Source organism: Protopterus annectens, chromosome 8.part1 (genome assembly GCF_019279795.1).
Source record: "Protopterus annectens isolate FY-2018-M chromosome 8.part1, PAN1.0, whole genome shotgun sequence".
NCBI classification, from domain to species: Eukaryota; Metazoa; Chordata; order Ceratodontiformes; family Protopteridae; genus Protopterus; species Protopterus annectens.
In genome coordinates, this window is record NC_056742.1 from 376,430,330 (window position 1) to 376,450,603 (window position 20,274).

Below are 20,274 nucleotides of genomic sequence, written 5' to 3' on the forward strand. Positions count from 1 at the left end.
ATTAGGTTCAGTATGTGTGTGTTTTAAGCTTATGTGTGCTTGAGATGTTGGAAAAGAACAGTGTTTACTGGGGAACTGTTATATGAGGGAATTAGTTTTGATGACTTGTAGCGGATCTATAAGAAACAAATCAAATCCTTTAGACAGGAGATCCCAAAGTAAGCTACTGACAAAAAACCCAACCAAGATTTTGAAAAAATATCTGAAACAGACAGGCAAAACCATTGCAGTATGAGTGGTAATGTGATCATAGTGATATTTTCTGTTGAATAACCACAATACCAACCTTTATCAAGCTATAGCAGATTGATTTCATTCTCATGAAGCCTAAGATGAAGGGCACAGCAAAGTACAGTTGTGTACCTACCATAAATGTAGATGTTCGAGTGAATTCACTGTTGCAGTCATTACTCTTGGGTTATCCTGCTGGCAGGCTACCCTCAGTCAGCCAGAATTCCAAAGTCTAGGTCCGGCATCGGTTGCTGTTGCCTCTTCCCTGACGTCAGTGCACCAGGGGTATAAAAGATGCAACCGACGCCATTTTCTTCTGTTTTTCTTGCCCCAGATGTCAGGTGCCCCAAATTGGTAGGCTGAAAAATATGTCAATAAGAAATGCATGCACAAAAATAACATTTCCTTCATCTACAAGCAAATACACCAAAAAGGTTGTATAGGACAGAGAAGTGCAGATAAGTCCCAGCAAAGAGAAGGGGGATGGTGGGTGGGTAACCTGGACTGCAATAGTGAATACACTCAAACATCTACATTTATGGTAGGTACACAACTGTACTATGTTCAACGTGTTTCACTGTTGCAGTCATTACTCTTGGGTAGAATCCCAAAGCTGAGGATGGGTGGCTGGGCTAAATAGGATTAGGAGAGGCTATGAAGCCCTGCAGAACTGCAGTGGCAAAGCCTGCTCTGGACTTAGAGTAGAGAGGCAAGTGGTAGTGCTGTGTAAAGGTGTGCACTGAACTCCAAGTTGCAGCCTCTAAGATATCTTTGGTTGGTACTCCTCTGAGGAAGGCTGCTGAAGTGGCTGCTGCTCTGGTGGAATGAGGCCTAATGCCCTTAGGCACTGATTTGCCATGTTGAAAATAGCAGAAACAGATGCAATTGCCTATCCATTTAAAAATAGTCTGTTTTGAGATAGCCTTTCCTTGTGATCCTGCAGCATATGACACTAAAAGTTGCTCAGTCTTTCTGAAAGCTTTAGTTCTGTCCAAGTAGAAGCGTAACTGCCTGTGTATGCCCAAAGAATGCAGAATTTTCTCACCCTTGTTCTGTGGATTTGGGTAAAAGGTAGGCAAGTGAATGGTTTGGTTGAGGGCCACACTGGACACCACCTTAGGCATAAATGTAGGGTTTGTCCTCAGAGAAACCCTGTCTGGATGAAAAATGATGAAAGGTTCCAAAGCCATGAGTGCTTGTAACTCCGAGACTCACTTTGCAGAGGTTATTGCTAGGAGCAGAGCTGTTTTCCAAGATAAGAATTTTATATCTGCTGTTGATGCTGGCTCGAAAGGAGGCAGTGTGAGTTTTTCCAAAATATAATTGAGGTCCCAGGCCGGAATTGGTGCTCTCCTTGGAGGCCTAATGTTTTTGGCCGCTCTGAAGTACTGCCTTATTAAAGGATGAAAAAGATAGGTGGCTCTGTATTGTAATGGGCTGAAATGGCAGAGGCATGAATCTTAATTGATGAGAAAGAAAGGCCTTTGTTGTTCAGCATCTCAGTTAGGTATTGTAAAATCTGAGGTATATTTGGTACAGACGTGTCAATGCCTTGTTCCTGGTTCCAAGCACAGAATCTCTTCCATTTTTCTGCATAAGATTTTCTGGTACTGGGCCTTCTGTCCTCCAAGATAACATAACAGCTTTTGAAAGAAAAGTGTTCTGAATGGCTACATTATCCGCCATGCTGCCAAGATTTAAGGTTCTGAGTTGGCTGTGCAGGATCTGATTGTTTTGTTGGGTCAGCAAGTGAGAAGTTTGAGGCAATATCTTTAGGATTGGGTACCCAGTGCTGGCGTGGCCAGTCTGGTGCAATCAGTATCATTTTTGGCTTCTCTTGTCTGACCTTTAGGAGTACTCTGGGAAGGACAGGCAGTGGGGGAAAAGCATATACTGTTAGATTTTTCCAGCTGAATGATAGGACGTCCACTTTCCATGCTTGCTTGTGATAAATCCTTGTGCAAAATCTCTGCAATTGACAGTTGTGAGGGGAGGAAAATAGATCTATGTCTGGGCATCCCCATTTCCTTATTATCATGCTGAAGACTTGTGGATCCAGTTTCCATTCGTGGGGATCCATGAGGTTTCTGCTTTGTTTGTTTGCCAGAGTATTTGTTTTTCCTGGCAGGAATTGTGCTTGCAGGTGAACTTGAAAAGCCAATGCTGTGTCCCATAAGGTCATTGCTTGTCTGCAGAGGGGGTAGAAATGTGTACCTCCCTGCTTGTTTATGTACCACATGACCGTAGTGTTGTCTGTCTTTATCAGTAACTGTCCTGGATGAAGCAGGTCCTTGAAAGCTGTCAGGGCATTTTGAACAGCTAGCATCTCTTTTTGATTGATGTGAAGATGCATTTGACTTGCAGGCCATGTGCTCTGAATACATTTTCCTGCCATATGGGCCCCCCAGGTATAATCTGATGCATCCGTTGTCAGTGTCTGTCTGGCTGTGGGCAAACTGAATGGCAGACCCTTGTTGTGGTGACAGGCTTCTGCCCACCATCGAAACTCCTGTTGTAGGCAGGGAATGAGTGCAATTACTGTCTCCAGGCTGTGGCAATGTTGAGTCCAAACACTTTTCAGATACCACTGTAGTTTCCTCATATGCAGTCTGGCATATGGAATTAGTAGAATGCAGGAAGCCATGAAACCCAAGGCCTGCAGGATATTCCTTGCAGATAAGTGGGTTTTTGTTGCCAATTCCGTGAAGTAAGTAGTCAGCTGCTTTTGCTTGTCTGGCATGAGATAAGCCATCTGGACAGTTGTATTTAAGCTTGCAACCAGGAATATTATCTCTTGAGGGGGCACTAGTTTTGATTTCTTTTCATTTACTGTGTACCCTGGGCCAATCAGTAATCTTTTTACAAATGCCAGATGCTTTAGAAGAGTGTCTTTGTTCTCTGCTTGAATTAGGCAGTCGTCCAAGTAGGTATATATTTGAATTCCTTTTTGTCTGCAAAACGCAATTGCTGGTGCCAGGCATTTTGTGAATACCCTGGGAGCAGTAGATAAGCCAAAGGGCAGTGCAGAGAATTGGTAATGCATTGAGCCAGCTATGAATCTGAGGTATCTTCTGCAAGATTGTCTGATTGGGACATGCAGGTATGCCTCTTTTAAGTCCAAAGTTACGAGCCAAGCCCTCTTGCCCAGCATGGATAGTAGCTGCTGTAGAGTTAACATCCTGAATTTTGGAACTTCCAGAAATGTATTTAGTATAGACAGGTCCAGTATTGGTCTACAGGTTTTGTCCTTCCTGGGTACTAGGAAAAGTCTGGAGTAAAATCCTTGACCCTGCTCTTGTGGTGTTACGTGCTGAATGGCCCTCATGTCCATGAGGGCTGTAATTTGCTTTTGTGCCTCTGCCCATTGATTGTGTGGCAGGTCTGGCATGCCCTTTGACCTAGGTAGAGTGCGAAAATGGAACCTGTAGCCTTCGGACACTATGTTCAGGACCCATTTGTCTTGGATAACCATTTGCCAATTTTATGAAAAAAGTGCTAGTTTTCCCCCTAAGGGGGCTGTCAAAAGAAAACTGCTTGGAACTGGTAGAGTAAAGTCATTGGGACTGTTTCCTGTATGGTTGTGATTTGTCTTAGGTTCATAGGTTCATACTAGGCTATCTGCCCTAGGGCATTTATAAGCCTAGCCAGAGTGTGTGTAGCTTTCACCACCCCTTAGGATGAGAATACTATACCCATTAGTTTGCTGTGCCTCTGTCCAGCAGTGACACGGAGATGATTCCCGGGGTAAACCTACGATCTCCCATCCACTCGTCAAGATTTCTCTTGAACAGAGTCAGTGAGGGGCTCTGCCTCACATGGACTGGGATTCTGTTCCATAGTGTAGGGAGTCTCTGTCCCTCCAGCATGTCCTATTTATATCCGTGTTGAGGTTTAAGTCTCTTGCTCTCGTGGCTCTGGTGGATTTGGATTTTTTGAGGTGGAGCATGTCCATTAATTCCGGGTTGGACATGGCCTTGTATGTCAGGCACAGATCACCTCTGAGCAGACGGTATGCGACTGAATAGAGCTGGAGTTTCTTCAGTCGGGCATCGTATGACATATGTTTGAGCCCCTTTATCCTTTTGGTGAGGAACTTTTGGGGTCTTTCCAACTGCTGCAGGTGTCGGGTAAGGTACATTCCGAATGGGGCATTGTACTCAATTATTGGTCTGATAAGTGAAGAGTACAGGGGTACAATGACCTCTCCTGATCTGGATGTGAATCCCTTCATGATCAGGTGGGCAATGTAGAAGGTCTTCCTAACCACTTTGGCAATGTGAGTGTCAAAAGAGAGGTTACTGTCAACTTGGATCCCCAGGTCCCTGATAACATCTTCCGTGTTTAATGGATTACCACCTATCTGGTAATTAGGGGTTACCTTGTTTTTCCCAAAGGGTATGACTATACATTTTTGGCATTTAGCTTAAGGCCATGACTCTGGCACCAGTTATCCATTTCTATGAGACCTCTCTGGAGGATGTCTGTGCCTGATGGAGTGTCAATTATGGTGCCCAGTTTGCAGTCATCTGCAAATTTTGTCAGCCACAATCCCCCTATGTTTGCCTGCACTTCAGAAAAACAAATGCCGAACAAGAGGGGGCCCAGGACTGAGCCCTGTGGGACACCGCTCATGACCGGCTTAGAGTCTGACATGGCACCAGCAACTCTAACCCTGTGTGTTCTGTCCTTGAGCCAGTTTGCAACCCATCTTGTGACATATGGGTTTACATCTAAGCCGATGAGCTTTTCTATGATGCCCGAGTGGGGTACTGTGTTGAACGCTTTTGCTAGGTCAAGGTAGGCTGTGTGAACTGCCTTACCCTCATCAATGGCCTTAGTGACTGTTTCGAAAAAGTCGACCAAGTTCAAGAGGCAGGATCTGCCCTTGACAAAGCCAAATTGGGTAGGATCCAGTGTCTGTAGGTCCCCAATGTCTTTATTTATGAGTTCCATTATGATCCTCTCCATAGCTTTGCAGACAAGGCTCGTCAAGCTTATGGGGTGGTAATTTCCAGGGTCCGTAGAAGCACCGCCTTTGTGGAGTGGGACCACAGTTGCCGTATGCCATTCTTTGGCACGATCCTGTAGTAAGGCTAAGATTAAACAGCAGCCTTATGTGTGGGTTTAGTTCCTCATTGAGTTCGTGTAGCACACAGCCGGGGACACCGTCCAGTCCCATTGATGCTGTGTTTTTTGCTTTAGAGAGAGCAGCTCTCACCTGGGCATCTGAGATGTTTGGGAGGCTAGACTCTGGTGGGATAGATATTTCTCCTTTTGGGTGGGAGGGAGGGGAGAAATTTGCACTGTACCTGTCTGCCAGTATGTTGGCAATGTCTGTGGGTTCAGTGATTTTTTTATCATTTTGGACTAATTCTGAGCATATCTGGGAGTTTCCACCCAGGTTTCTAACATAGCTAAAGAAGGCCTTATGATTGTCTTTTGTGTCATTAGCGATTTTTCTCCCAAAGTTGGTCTTGGATGATTTTATGAGTGATCGTAGTTTTTTGCTAGTATTGATCAGAGATGCCTTCCCTTTTAGGGATTTTGCTCTGTCATGTAGTAGCTTTCTCCTCTTGTTGTAGAGTTTGTTTATGGCTGGGGTCCACCAGACCGGGCGCCTGCCTTTGGTGGAAAGGGTCTTGATTTTATTAGGGATTGCTTGATCCATACATTCCTGGAGGTGCTCGTAGAAGGCATTTGTAAGGGTTTCAGCAGCGTGGGTTGTGGTTTCCACTGGCTCGGGGCCCTTGAAGGATACCACTCCAGTCTTAAGAAGTGTGAAGTTTGCTTTTGAGAAGTTGTTCACTGTGGTCTATTTGGCTGGGGTGGGGCGGATGTGGATCTCCAATGAGATTAATTTATGGTCTGATCTCACCAATGAGGGATATACTTCGTGTGGAGCATTTTGTCCCCATGTTTGTGATGATCAGGTCTAGTATATTTTCTCCTCTTGTGGGAATGGTGACTAGTTGTTCCATAGCATTTAAGTTTATGAACTCCAGGAACCTTTGGGCTAGGGTGTTGGGGCTTGAGTAATGTTCCCAGTCTATGTTTGGGTAGTTGAAGTCACCCAATATGATGGTGTTTGGAGAGACATTCATACTCTCCAGTGTCTTCAGGAAAGCTGTGTGGGTTTCCTGAGTTTGAGAAGGTGGTCTGTAGCATGCTACAAACTGTAGGGCAGTTTTACCTATGGTTAATTGCACCTGGATGGTCTCCGATGCTTCGTGCGTTGCCACTAACCTGGAGGTGTGGGTATCCTTTATGAATATGGATACTCCCCCTCCTTTCGTGGTTCGGTCCAGATTTTGGGGCCGGAACGCATGATATGAGGTATAACCTGATAGTGCTGGGGTGCTCTCAGGAGCCTTGAACCAGGTTTCAGTCACAGCACAGACATCGATGTTCTCCATACTGAGGAGGGCTTCGAGGGCGTGCATCTTGAGGTTTAGACTTCTGGCATTGAGCAATATTACCCTTAGTTTTTCTCCATTTTTGTTTTCTAGGGTGGTAAGTTTATCATTTGAGCCTTGCCTAAAAAAGTCACTATGGGGGTGGCAAGAGCCTTTGCCAATATCCGGAAGCCCAGGGGTGACAGGTGCAAGCCGTCCCTTGCGAAGCAGCGTGGCTTGTCAAGCATGTCATCCCAGGCAGACAGACATTGGATCCCCTTATAATGACACCAGTAATTAAGCCAATTATTAAAGCTGATCATTTTGTCTCTGTATTGTGGCATCATTCTTGGTGAGGGTAGGATACTGCTCAGGGTCAGGGTCATACCGGCCTGGGTACATAATCTGAGAGCTCCTCTATGTCTCTTTTCATGTAGTCCAGGGAGGTACGTCTCAGGTCGTTCACACCGGCATGGACAATGACTGAGTCATACTTGTACTTGCTGTGGAGTGACCTGAGTGCTTGTGTTATGTGGCGGATTCTAGCGCCTGACAGGCAGCTTACTGTGATCTTTTCCTTGTTCAGTCTGGTGAGTGGGACGTCAGTTTGTCAGACTATGGAGTCACCTATAACAAGTGTGTCTGGCATTGTGTTTGGCCTTAAGGGCTGTGACTGTTTAGCACACTGACTTTGAGAACTATGTGTTGCATGTCTTATGCCTTGAGGTGGCAGTTGCTTGGGTGTCTGCTTTGGAGGCCTCTGTAGTTTTGGTAGATTTTTGATCAGTGCCTCCGAGTATGTCTTTGTGTGTTTATGTGTTTGTTTTGCAGTTGTGATAGTTCTATGTGAAACTGGGTTTGTGGTGTGCGTGGTTTCCTTCTCCTCCTGTCTGGTCTTGCCAGTCCTGAGTTGAGAGAGCTCAGCCTCCAGTTTGGCTATATAGTTGCATCTCTCACATGTATTTGTGTTTTGTGGGAGAAGGAGTGGGTTGTCTGTGTACATGAGGCAATTGTAACATTGCCTCAAGATGCCCAGATTCACCTGCTGAACAGGAGAGGACGCTAGCAACTGACCCTTCGACATGCTAGAAAAAGTGAAAAAGTTTGCTGTGTAACTGAGTCAGAAGGGACCTATAGGGAAATGGGTACTCAAGGGGATTCTAGGCTAATGTAGTACTTTGTTTAGTATATAAGTACTTTACCTATATAAAAATGCTTTAGGGGAAGTGCTGAGCTTTTGAGATAGAGAATAGACGGTTTAGATTGCAAGTAGAGAAGTTCTAAGGGAAAAATTGAAGAGCAGACTTTACGGAGCCAGAAATAGTTTAACCTTGTTTAACCGGCGCTGCCCGATGGTGCTCTATGGGCAACTCCGCGCTAAATCACGCAAAAGCGCGCTAAAGCAGGCTTCATAGCAGGGGGTTGAAAAGAGCTAGGAATTGACCCAAAATGGCCAATAGACTACAAGTTTCTGGCTGGAACCACTGCTCTAGGGACAAATAGGCTGCTCAGTGCTCCCCACTCCCACTGGTGAACAAAGAAGCTTCCCTTTATCCAAATAAGGATATGGAATAGCACAGGAACCAAGCCAAAGCCCAGAGATCAGCAAACTCTGAAGACTGGACTATTCTAGTTCAGTAAGGCGGGAAAACAAGATTTTTTTTTTTTTGCAGAAAACAGAGGAAAAACAGACTATAAATGTTTTTAAACGGCTAGCGCACTTGAGTGTGTTAGCCTACAGGTAAAATTAAGCAACAAATAACTTTTTTAAAAGTGCAAAACAGTTAATCAACACAAAAACAGTTTAAATAGAATGCAGAGCTGTTTAAACAGGCGAAAATGCAGTCGCTAAGCAGTAAATAATCAAAAAGCCAGAAAAAAATACATAAATCAGGAAAAAGTCACTCTTTTGCTCTCTGCTGCTTGTAGAACTCTGCAGGACACTGAGTTGAATACAAGCGAAAAAGCGCGCTAAAGCGGGCTTTATTACAGGGGGCTGAAAAGAGCTAGGAATTGACCCAAAATGGCCAATAGACTACAAGTTTCTGGCTGGAACCACTCCTCTAGGGACAAATAGGCCGCTCAGTGCTCCCCACTCCCACTGGTGAACAAAGACGCTTCCTTTTATCCAAATAAGGATATGGAATAGCACAGGAACCAAGACAAAGCCCAGAGATCAGCAAACTCTGAAGACTGGACTATTCTAGTTCAGTAAGGCAGGAAAACAAGATTTTTTTTTTTTCTTTTGTGCAGAAAACAGAGGAAAAACAGACAGTAAATGCTATAAATGCTTTTAAACGGCTAGCGCACTTGAGTGTGTTAGCCTACAGGTAAAATTAAGCAACAAATAACTTATTAAAAGTGCAAAACAGTTAATCAACACAAAAACAGTTTAAATAGAATGCAGAGCTGTATAAACAGGCTAAAATGCAGTCGCTAAGCAGTAAATAATAAAAAGCCAGAAAAAAATACTTAAATCAGTTATAGCAAATACAGTTATAACAAATGCTCTGAAATATACTGTACATTTCCAAAATGTTTGAGAAGGACAGTCAGAACACAAGAAGGTTCAGGCGAAAGAGAAAAAAAAAAGTTTTGTTTTACTTTTTGAAAGGGAAAAAGGAGGAACAGAAGGCCTTATCAAATGTTCTCTCTGTATTAAGCAGAATGAGCTAATGACACTAGACTGGGAAGTGTGTCACAGTAGGGGCGGGCAACTGCAAAGCCACCAAGTATAACAGCCTACATACACAGCAAGCACTAGAGAGACAAATGAAAGTTTTTAAACAGATAAGGATTTGTGAAGATACTGAATATACAAAGTGCTTTATATATATTAAATTGTAAAAACAGTAATCTGTAAAAATAATCAAAAAAAATCAAGATACTTATATTTTGTAGCTCAGTTGCGGTCAACAACTTCTCCAGTCTGCACTGTGTGCAAAGATAGAAACCCAAGTTAGGGCTTAAAAACCAGAACAACAACTTTTTTTTTTTTTTACAAGAACACAAAAGAACCAGCCCCCACTAGCCAAGAGATAATTACACAGAGGAAATGTTTCAGTTTACACAATAGCCTACAGACAGCAAGCACTAGAGAGACAAATGAAAGTTTTTAAACAGATAAGGATTTGTGAAGATACTGAATAGACAAAGTGCTTTATATATATATTAAATTGTAAAAAACAGTAATCTGTAAAAATAATCAAAAAAAAATCAAGATACTTATATTTTGTAGCTCAGTTGCGGTCAACTTCTCCGGTCTGCACTGTGTGCAAAGACAGATGGAGGAGCACCCCATTGTTTAGGCCTGTATGAGCCTTGGGGCTGAGATCTGCCTCTGGGACGCCTGTATCTGCCTCTTTGTGGTCTGTCTGACACTGGAAAGGATCAATTTTTAGAAGGCCAGTTCCTGCTAAACCTGGGTGGCTGTACCTGTAAAAAATCCTTGACTGCATGGATTTTGCTTTATCCTCCATTTTTTTTCAACACCTCTTCTGCTTTAGTACCTAACAAAGTATCATGCTGTAATGGTGCATCTAATAATTGTGCTTTAACATGATCAGGCAGATTCTGTTCCTTTAACCAAGCATGCCTTCTAATAACAGAACCAGTAACAGCGGCCCTGCAAGATGCCTCCAGTGAATCATAACCACATTGCAAAATATGCTTTCCCACTTGTTCAGCTACATGCAATAAATCCTGAAATTCCTTGTTCTCTGAACATTCAGTATTTGTCAACATTATCTGTTTAAGCAGTAACATTAAATATTGCTGATATTTAAGCATATGAAACTGACAATTTAAAGCCCTTACAGCCAGGGTAGCAGAAGTTTAGACTTTTTTCCCACATCTGTCTAGAGCCCTAGAATCCCTATCAGAGAGGACAGGGTTTTTTGCAGTGGAAGTTTTAACCCCCTTGGGACCCTGAGATATAGTTTCTGGGTCAGCAGCAGGGTTTTTATATAGGCATTTATGAGAATCCGCGACCCTGTAGTATCTGTCTGGCTTAGCAGGTGCAGGGGGTAAAGAGTCAGGGGACAGGCAGGACTCTGAAAATACATCATCTACAATTTCTAGAACAGGTGGAATAGCAAGGGGTCTGTGCTGAGGAAAAAGCAGAAAGTCTCTGAGCCTTTTCTTAGATTCAGAATAATCTTGGCTCTCCCAGTGGAAATGCTCCCTATTAGTATGCAGGGTTTCCCCAAAAGAATAATCCTCAGGAGGAGAGGCTGAAGGAATGGATTCTTCAGCATCAGAATCCTCATAAAGAAGCATGGAGTAATCCTGTTCAGAAGAAGAATCAGAGGAAATAGATACCTGATCAGAAGAATCATACTCTGTCTCTTGCCTAGGCCTTTTATCAGGAGGGGGATGGAAGCCCCTGATCAAAGTAATTAGGTCTTCGGCCATTTTGAGCATCTGCTTTTTAGGCATGGAAGTCTGACTAGGAGAATGCTGTACTTGTTTCTTTGTCTTTAGAGCTGCTTTAGTCTTTGTCTTTGAAACTGAAGATGGCTTAATATATAGTTGTGTAGGTCTGAAGGCACCCTCAGAAGCCAATGCCTGCTCAGCGGCTCCGGACCCATCTGAGGGTATGATTTCCGAGTGTCCAATACCTTGAGTATCCAGAGGCCCAGTCGGCTCCACGTGGGAGTTGGCAGCGGCCTGTGGCTCTGAGGTAGTGGGCGCCAGGGGCTGTGAAAGAGCCTCACTGAGAACCGGCGACTGGCCTAGTAGAGGCTTCGTCGTCCGTTTTGGACCTCGGATGCCTATCCTTGTCCTTGCGTTTTTTGTAAACTCTGGTTGTCAGCTGGTCCGACGGCATTACATAATTAAATCTTCGGCCAAAGTAATGAAATGCAAAATTGAACCGACGCTTGATAGTGCGTTGGTTAAATCTAGCACAAAACAGACAGCTAGCAACGCTGTGATCAGGGCCTAGGCAAGGAATACAGTAAGAGTGAAAATCCTTATGAGGTATTTGCTTCCCACAAGAAATACAATTGTTAACTTTTTCTGACATCGGTCTGGAGCAAGAAAAAAGTTTCCCCAATGGGGTACTTAGCTTTAATGAAGACTTCAGTTCTGAAATTCGGATCTGAAAATCGCAGGAGTCGGCCGACCGGCACTTGCGAACTGCTTTTGCTTCGGGCACCGCGCGGCAAGAAAGACTGAAGAAAATGGTGTCTGCTGCATCTTTTATACCCCTGGTGCACTGATGTCAGGGAAGAGGCGACAGCCACCGACGCTGGACCTAGACTTTGGAATTCTGGCCGACTGAGGGAAGCCTGCCAGCAGGATAACCCAAGAGTAATGACTGCAACAGTGAAACATGATGAACATCTGCCGAAGCACAGTGTAAATGGAACTGGAAGATATCAGAAGGTATGAATACATAACTCTTGCAACAGTCTTCCAATGGAAATATTATTTAATGGCAGTACAGCAGTTGAAAATTGGTCCCTCAGTGTCAGCCACTCACTGAGGATAATGACAAGATGCTTCATTTTGACATGAACTCCTACCATAAACCTGTAAGATGAAAGTGGTAAGGCAGACAAAGTCACTTCCAAGTGGCATGCACAGCTCAGGCCTCCATCTTGCATGTGTTTAACTTCAACAAATTTCAAAGCTCCACTACAAGCTGCATTTACAGTCTCCAGCCTAAAAGTAGACACATTTGCAATTTTTCATGTACAAAATGATGTACACATAGAAAGACAATTAAATTTAATATCTGTCCACAGTTCTATACAGTTGAGCAACATGATCTGTCTCAGTAAAGACATTACTGGACAGAAATACTACCTGCTTAGGTTAGACCTTAAAATGACAGCATTTATCATGGTCTTCCAGTCGAAGTCTTTTTTTAGGTCTTTTTGTCACTCTTCCCTCCACAGCTGTCAGTTATCAAGCAACCCCAAACGGACCTGATCCGATTAATTCTCTCATGGCATTGGTCATCCCCAAAACAATAATGATCAGAGAAGTCCAGGGGGACCATCATTTCAGGCAGCCATGAGGGTTCCTTAATCCCTTGCCAGCATCCTAGCTCTGAAGGGACTTCCAGGTATCTTAGTTCCACCCCTAGCCAGAGAAATGTGAGGCCTACATCACCATAGAGGCCAGTACATTTTCCCCTGTGTAAACACGTGCCCCTGTAAACTTGCTAAATGAAAGCTATGGCCACGCAGTGGCTTGGTACTCAGTGCAGCCTCCCCATAGCAGAATGTTATGAACTCCTGTTGTTAGCACCTCCACCTAGAATGGGCACCCTCATTCTCCTTGCCAGCTCCATCAAGCACCAGAGCCACTAGCTGTACTCAGGCTACCAGGGGCCTTAGACAGGGCTTCACTCCTCCACACCACACCAGCTGGCTGCTCTTCTAGTCTAAATCTGACCTACATCATGTGACAGATTTTCCACTGATGTACCATCCGCCATCCAGAACTACTGTAATCACAAGGTTTCTAAATGAGCTAATGCTCATAAATACTGGCACAATTAAAATACTGGATATACTCTCAACGCAAATATAAAGTGCAAATCTAGAGAGGATATGTATCACAGTCTTATTTTACGACTTGACCATTTACCCCAAATGAATGTATTCCAAGCTTTATTTAAGGCCAACAGTGAGAATAGATTAGGTACCATAACAAAGCACAAACTGAGATGTTAGAGCACACAACAGTGACATCTTTTTACAGAAAGCTCTAGAATAAAATACATTAAATGCTGATCACATCAGGAAGCTATCTCTACCACCAGCTTTGAAGTGACAATGTCCATAATAAATTACCTTTTACAGGGCTAGGAGAAAATAACTATGTGAGCAAACTCAAAATCGTCCATAAACAGGTGGAATTTAGGTGTTAAACTGTTTCATAAATGACTCAAACAAAAACTGCAATATTCCAGTATGAGAGGGTGGCTTAACAGAAATCAATGAACATCTTAGAATCATTATTTGTATCACTTGAATAACTTGTGTGGCAAGAATATGCAGTTAGTACACCCATAACTCATTCAAATGAACTAGGGGGACATACTGAAATGTAGGAACTGATTGAAAAAAGACTGCAAAGCTCTTACTGACAAGTTATTCCTTTGTACAGTGTATCACTGTGAAATCCAGTCCTGGGACAAGTAACTGATCTGTTTCTAAAAACAAGTCTAGAACTGGGAAAACGGGAGTTGATGCTGAAGTGTTAGAAAGTTGTCATGAGAGCCATGTAGGAAGTTACAGTGGAGGGTGTAGTTTAAAGAGAGCAGATGGGCTCCTTAAAATTTTGTCTTGGAACCTTACTCCTGACATGAGAGCCATGTGGGAAGTTACAGTGGAGGGTGCAGTTTAAAGAGAGCAGATGGGCTCCTTAAAATTTTGTCTTGGAACCTTAATGGGATCCTGAGACAGATAAAAATGCAGCACACTGAGGTGTGTTAAGCATCTCAGACTGCAGCTCATACGTATACAACAGACACCCCTAACCCTGCAGAAGCACACGCCAGTAGTCCAGGGATTTAGTTGGGATGCTTCCTTTTCCTGTGACAGACAAGAGGACTGCCTCTACATACACTGATGTCAGTCTGGAAGCTGACCTGCAGGTAATAAACATGAAAACTGACCACAGAGAGTGGTATGCCATGCTGAAGCTTATGTACAGACATCAGCTGTTTAGTACAATTACTCTTTATATTCCTATGAAAATGCTCATACAGGAACTAAAACCTCTCTTGCTTAGTAGAGATCAGTGTACAGTGGATACAGTATAAACAGGTAAAGAATGGAACCCAGTCTGATTCTGAGGACAATACTTATCTCCCTGGGAAGATCCTTCTGACCCCAGCTGGCAAGTATGTTAAAAAGTACTGTAGCCAGAATGGCCATGTTGAGCAACAAGTAGAACCAACCGTTACCAGTTAGATTTCATATTTACTCTGCAGTCCTCAGGATTAGTTTAAGAATTGAGAGGTTTGTGGAGTCCCAGTAACTTAGGTAATGACAAGTTTGCCTGATTATGCTCTGTTAATCTGTACTTTTACTGGTGAGGATAGGGAATGCTAATGTTTGAGGTGACTTAATATGTACTACTGTTCAGGAAGCTTGCAGTTTAAGTGATGTCACTTTAACAGAATCTTGCTCATACAAATGCAGAAAACTTGAGTTCCTCTAATGTTGAACAGTTATGAGATTGCATTGCTCAATTCTTTGTGCTATTGAAAGCAATGTGTTTGCTTCTTTTACTTTTAGTACAGGGAATATTGCAGGGTGTTACTGAGACTGGACTAGACTATTTGTATTAAAGTTCTACGTTCTGCTTTGTTTGCATACTGGAGCTACAACATTTGGGGGGGGGGATTGCAGCTCTCTAGCAAAAAGCATTTTTTTGTGTGTTGTTTTTGTTTTCCTCAGTTACAGTATTTACTGGAAGAGGTACTTCCTCAGATTTTCCCGAATTATCCTGTAGGGACAGAAAAGTTCCATAAGCAATGAGATGTTACAAAAGGATACTCTCAGATGCCACTTTATGACATGCAGTGACACAATGAAGCAGACTCAGGGAAAAATTGTTAATATGACACGAGACTGGCTGCTACATCTGCAAACATTACAAGTGACATGAGCTCATGACTTGATGGATTTGATTTAGACGGATAACACACACCAATTCATATAATTGCACACATTTTGTGTGTAGAGCTTTGCAGGACAACATTGTGATCTACCTCCTACAACTAAAAGTCTTATAGCTTAACTCCAGCAGAGGTGAGCTGAGAGGTAGTCAAACAGGACTCAGGAGGCAGAGGAAGAAGGCTGCTAGGAGATCCAAGTGAAACAATGGGCGAGTCTGTGAAATATTACACCTCTCACCTTCTTTGCGCAAATATTCTGCACAAACCCAAAAATAATGAGGGTGAAAGACCCAAACTCAGTGACTATATTTAAGTATTCCTCTAATTCACTTAAAAAGTTAAAAAACAGGTTTCACATGGTTGTGCATTCTACAAACACTAAGAACTATGAAACTCTAATGTGTAGCACTACTGACTGACTGTAATATTTTTGATGATTTGTTAAAAAAAAAAAAAATTATGAAGGACAGATCAAAAATATGAGGCAGAATCTGGGACAGTTGACAGCTATGGTACATATAGCGAGGATCCACAGGGGGCCAGGACTGAGTAACAAGACCTATCTTTTTCTCCCCTAGACAGACTTGGGTTTCACTCTGTTACTCATGACAAGTGGGAAAGTCTGATGGTTCCAGCAAATAAATGAGAAAAGTTTAAGGGGATGATAAAGAAAATGGTTGAGAACATGTGGATAGGCCTGATGGATTACTTCTGAAACCACACAGGATTTTTTTTCCCCTCCTTCACATAACAGTGACCATCATGGTCATAGTAATGTGGGACTGGTGTCTCCAACTTCTAGGGCAAATGTGCTGGTGGTTGTTCTCTTAAACAAAGGCAAGGACTTCAGCTTGATCTCACCTATACCATCCTATTTCAATCCTGAACAATGACTGCAAGTGTTCTGCATCTACATTAGCCTCTATGGTGGCCCGTTTATCTTTCAAGATTGATATGTGGAGGCCAGTGTGGTTTTGTTCAGAAGCATTAACTCTGGACAGCATCAAGAAACAGTTGTTAGTAATGAAGTAGTCCTTGCAACAGAAAAGTTATTTGCTGGCATTGAGTATAAATGCTAAGAAAAGGTCTTAAACAGACTTTCGCATCAAGAAACAGTTGTTAGTAATGAAGTAGTCCTTGCAACAGAAATGTTATTTGCTGGCATTAAGTATAAATGCTAACAAAAAGTCTTAAACAGACTTAAATTACCTTTACTGTTTGATGGCATTTGCTGGGGTCAGGTTCAAAAGAGTGCTGTTGAAATTTGAGGGCCTTGGGCCCAGGTTAGGATATTTGGAGGAATTTTTCCTTGTTCATTATCATGAGGAATAAGGCAGTGGTTCTTCACTCCCCACTTCCTTTTATGACATTTTTAAAACGTCTAGTAAAAACAGTGAATGTGACAAGCAGTTTGTGCACGAGATCTCTCACTCAAGAGATCACACAAATATTGTAAAACCAGAGAACAAATAGCCATGAATGCGTGAAGGTTATGCTGTTGGCACCAACTAGAAAACCTTTTCCATTTGATAATATGTGATTTTCTAGTAGCAGACATTCCTTGTCTCCGTTAGTACCTGCTGCACACACACACACACACAGAAAACTGGTGTCTAAAAGAAATTAACACCCTATCATCCAGGCAATCATCTTGAAAGATGTTCTGCAAAGATAAGCAAGCCATCTAACTATGGAAAAATGTGGATACCCTGTAGCCTGCAATGAGCTATAATTAGAGCTAGACACTTTGTGAACACTTTTGGCGCAGTGGATAGTCCAAAGGGTAATGCAGAGAACTGATAATGTGATCCAGACACACAAAACCTTAAGAAACATCTTAAGTCTGGACGAGTGGGGATGTGATAATAAGCATTTAAGTCTAGTGTTACCAGGAAACTTGAAATAGGAAGACTTTACAACAGGTTGTGAAGTGACATTTTGAATTTGGGCACTATCACAAACAAGTTTAGGAAAAAAAAGATCAAGAACTGGTCTTCAAACATTTTCTTTCTCTGGTACTAGGGACATCCTTGAATAAAAACCGTTACCCACCTGAGAAAGAGGAACTGGTTCTACCCCTTCTTGGGATTGCATGTGATGAAGAAAAGGTGAAAACAAAAGATTCTGATCTACAGGATGAGGAATGACCCCTCACCAGCTGCCACAGAGAAAATAGAGATTCAGACTTTCTTGAAAAGAAAAGTGGCCAGGGTGGGAGGGGTCAAAAAGTCTCTTGAATAGTCATTTGCACATGATGAATTGTCCTTGGCTTTGGAAGGTCTGAGACTTCTTTTTAGACACCCCCTCCACTTGCCATTTCTTCTTAAATGTCTGTTTACCTGAATTCTGTTAAGCCTGTTTATTCAGTTTTTTATAAAAACTGGATGAAGCGAAATACAGTTTCTTAGACAACGGGCTGAACAATCTTACAGATTCCCTGCATCAGCTTGACCCTTTCATCACACTTCCTAATCACCTCTGCAGCTGAGAGGCCAAAACACTCCATCCAAGACAGTATTTAAAATCTCATTTTTTACATCATCTGGAAATTCTGAGAATGCAGCCAAGCAAACCTCCTTAAAATTGTACTGGTGGCCATAGTCCTGGAAGAAGTATCAAAAGTCATACACACAAACTGCAAACAATGAGTAGTGACCTGTGCAACAGAAAAATCGAATGTGTTAAAGCTGTAGATAAAACATGCCTCATACTTTCACAACTTGTTAGAACAAACTTTATATGAGCATGACAAATCAATGGTCTGAAAATAAAAGTTACATAAGTATATACTTTTTTTCTCATATCAATCAATAATTTTCCATCCTTATCCCAAAGAGTAGGATTGGAATTAACTAAGTTCTTAGGAATCAAGCTATAGCTGCTGGTCAAGTTTGGGAAATAGTGTACAGAAACTTAAAAGACTGGGGAACTTTATACATCCTAGCTGCCTTTTTAGGGACAGCTAGGTGACTATCAGGAAAATTGCAGGCAGTAACACACACATATCCTCTAAAGCAGACATGACATGAGGAATGGGTGAAGGTTCTGAAAAATCCTTCTGTAACAACTCACAGTATTTTCTGATGGACTGAGAAACCTCAGTGTTCTCCCAATGAAAACAATAGCACATTCTAGCAATAACCTCAGAGAAAGAGAACCCTCCACAGGAAGAATGAGAAACTGACCTCTTCTCTGAGTCTGAATCAGAAATCTGAAGGCAAAATCCTGAATCCATCCCTGCATCTTCTTGTTCAGATTCAGAGTGCTGAATCTCTTCAGGAAGAGTAGAATCCTTCTTTATTCTACCAGAAACTACTTTACAAGAAGAATCAAAACCTAAATTAAACCATGAGCCCATTCCAGTAAACTACCCCTATTCAAAGAAATTTGAGGAAGACTAGATACATGTTTGGTGTTCTATTTTTTTTTTTACAGGAAAATGGGGCCAACTGTGTTACTAATTGCTACCCCAGGGATGGGCACAATAGGGAAATCATCCCAGTTCCCTCTCCCAGGACCGACAACGGTGGCTCTCCCTTGTTCATTGAGGGGGACACCTACAGCCACAGAGGGCATGGCTGACCACCTGTCCATAGTGACTGTAGGTGCTACATCAGAGAGATCTGGGGTAAAAGATGAGTAGTCTAAGGTACAACAAATGGCCACAGCACAGACACCCACCTGCAACTGAGGCAAACTGCTGGCCTGCTGTGGTGGCAAAGGCTGTTGGCTTATCTTTTTCTTTTTGTGGTTGGAAGAAGAACCGACTGCGGGACCGGCATACTGTTCCATGGTCAAGTCAAAAATGGAGCCACTTTCCCTGAGGAAGACAAGCTACAAATGCTGGTGAAACTACCAGTCCACAAACATTACTTTTTTGGCAGAAAAGCGAAGTAAAAAGCACTTGAAAACACAATGGAAACAATGGAAAAATAAACAATTTCTTCACACAAATAAATTTTGTTAGTATATACTACTTTAAAACTAATGAAAACAAAACAGTGCTCTATTTAAAAGAATGTCACAGTCATGAGGCAGTCCATTGAATAACAACCCTCTTAGCTTTAAAATAGCTTTCCTGAAAGGGAGAGTAGTAAGGCATCAACAAAATTTAAGAAAATGTAATTGTTTTTTTCCCCAAACTGAACTTATCTGCCCAGCAAAGAAAAGCACAAGCTGACTGCTGATCCTCAAAAGCCTCACAGGAGCATACTCTTTGGCAGCATTAATGCTCTGGAGGGCTTCATGCCCAAACTTGTCTTTTAGTCAACTCAGCTCAAGCTGCTTGACTGGGCGTGTGCAAGGTGCTCTGAAGCTTTGGAAGCTGGTCAGCTGTTATATCCTTGGCAGGATGTAACCCATATAGCCAAGGCTACTGCAGTGGTGTGCAATGTGAAGAGCATACAGTTACACAACATAAATGAGGTAACGCACTAAACCAGTATGGACCTGTACCACAAACAGCCTGGACAGCATTGCCAGAAAAACTCAAACATGTGTTGAGGTACACACACTCTACTGTTAGCCTTCTACCTTGTGGGATGCGCCTCAGTAATCAGCATCCTCTGAGATAACTAGCCCCCATCATGTCTAGTTTTTGAAGTCCAGAAGGGAGGTTAGCACTTTTTATACAATGTACAACATTGTCAGAGTAGTGTCTTCCCTGAAAAATATGACACATCACCAAGCTCTACATTACATAAGACAAATAACTGATAAGATGATGGACTCAAAATGAATGGGACAGAATCATCATTCCATATGTAACAGTGATGACAACACTGATACAAGGTTGTGCAGACAAACAGATATTCAACCAGTAACCCAAAAATAAACTGAGGACCGTGTCACATGGTGGCAGATAAAGTTCTATATACTGAAGTCTTGTTGAATGAGATAAACCTGTAGAAACATTTTTAAAAGTTCTGATCACAAAAACAACATAAGGCTTTTGGTATAACACGTAAAATAGCATCCACCCAATAAGCTAGCTTAATAATTAAATAGATG

At 42.4% G+C, this 20,274-nt stretch overlaps 1 protein-coding gene across 4 annotated transcripts in view; it reads right to left on the reverse strand.

Annotated features, from left to right (window-relative positions):
• Window positions 1-20,274, reverse strand: part of PHKB (phosphorylase kinase regulatory subunit beta) — a 3,137,540-nt gene that overhangs the window by 1,008,996 nt on the left and 2,108,270 nt on the right. The gene's annotated exons all lie outside the window — the stretch shown is intronic.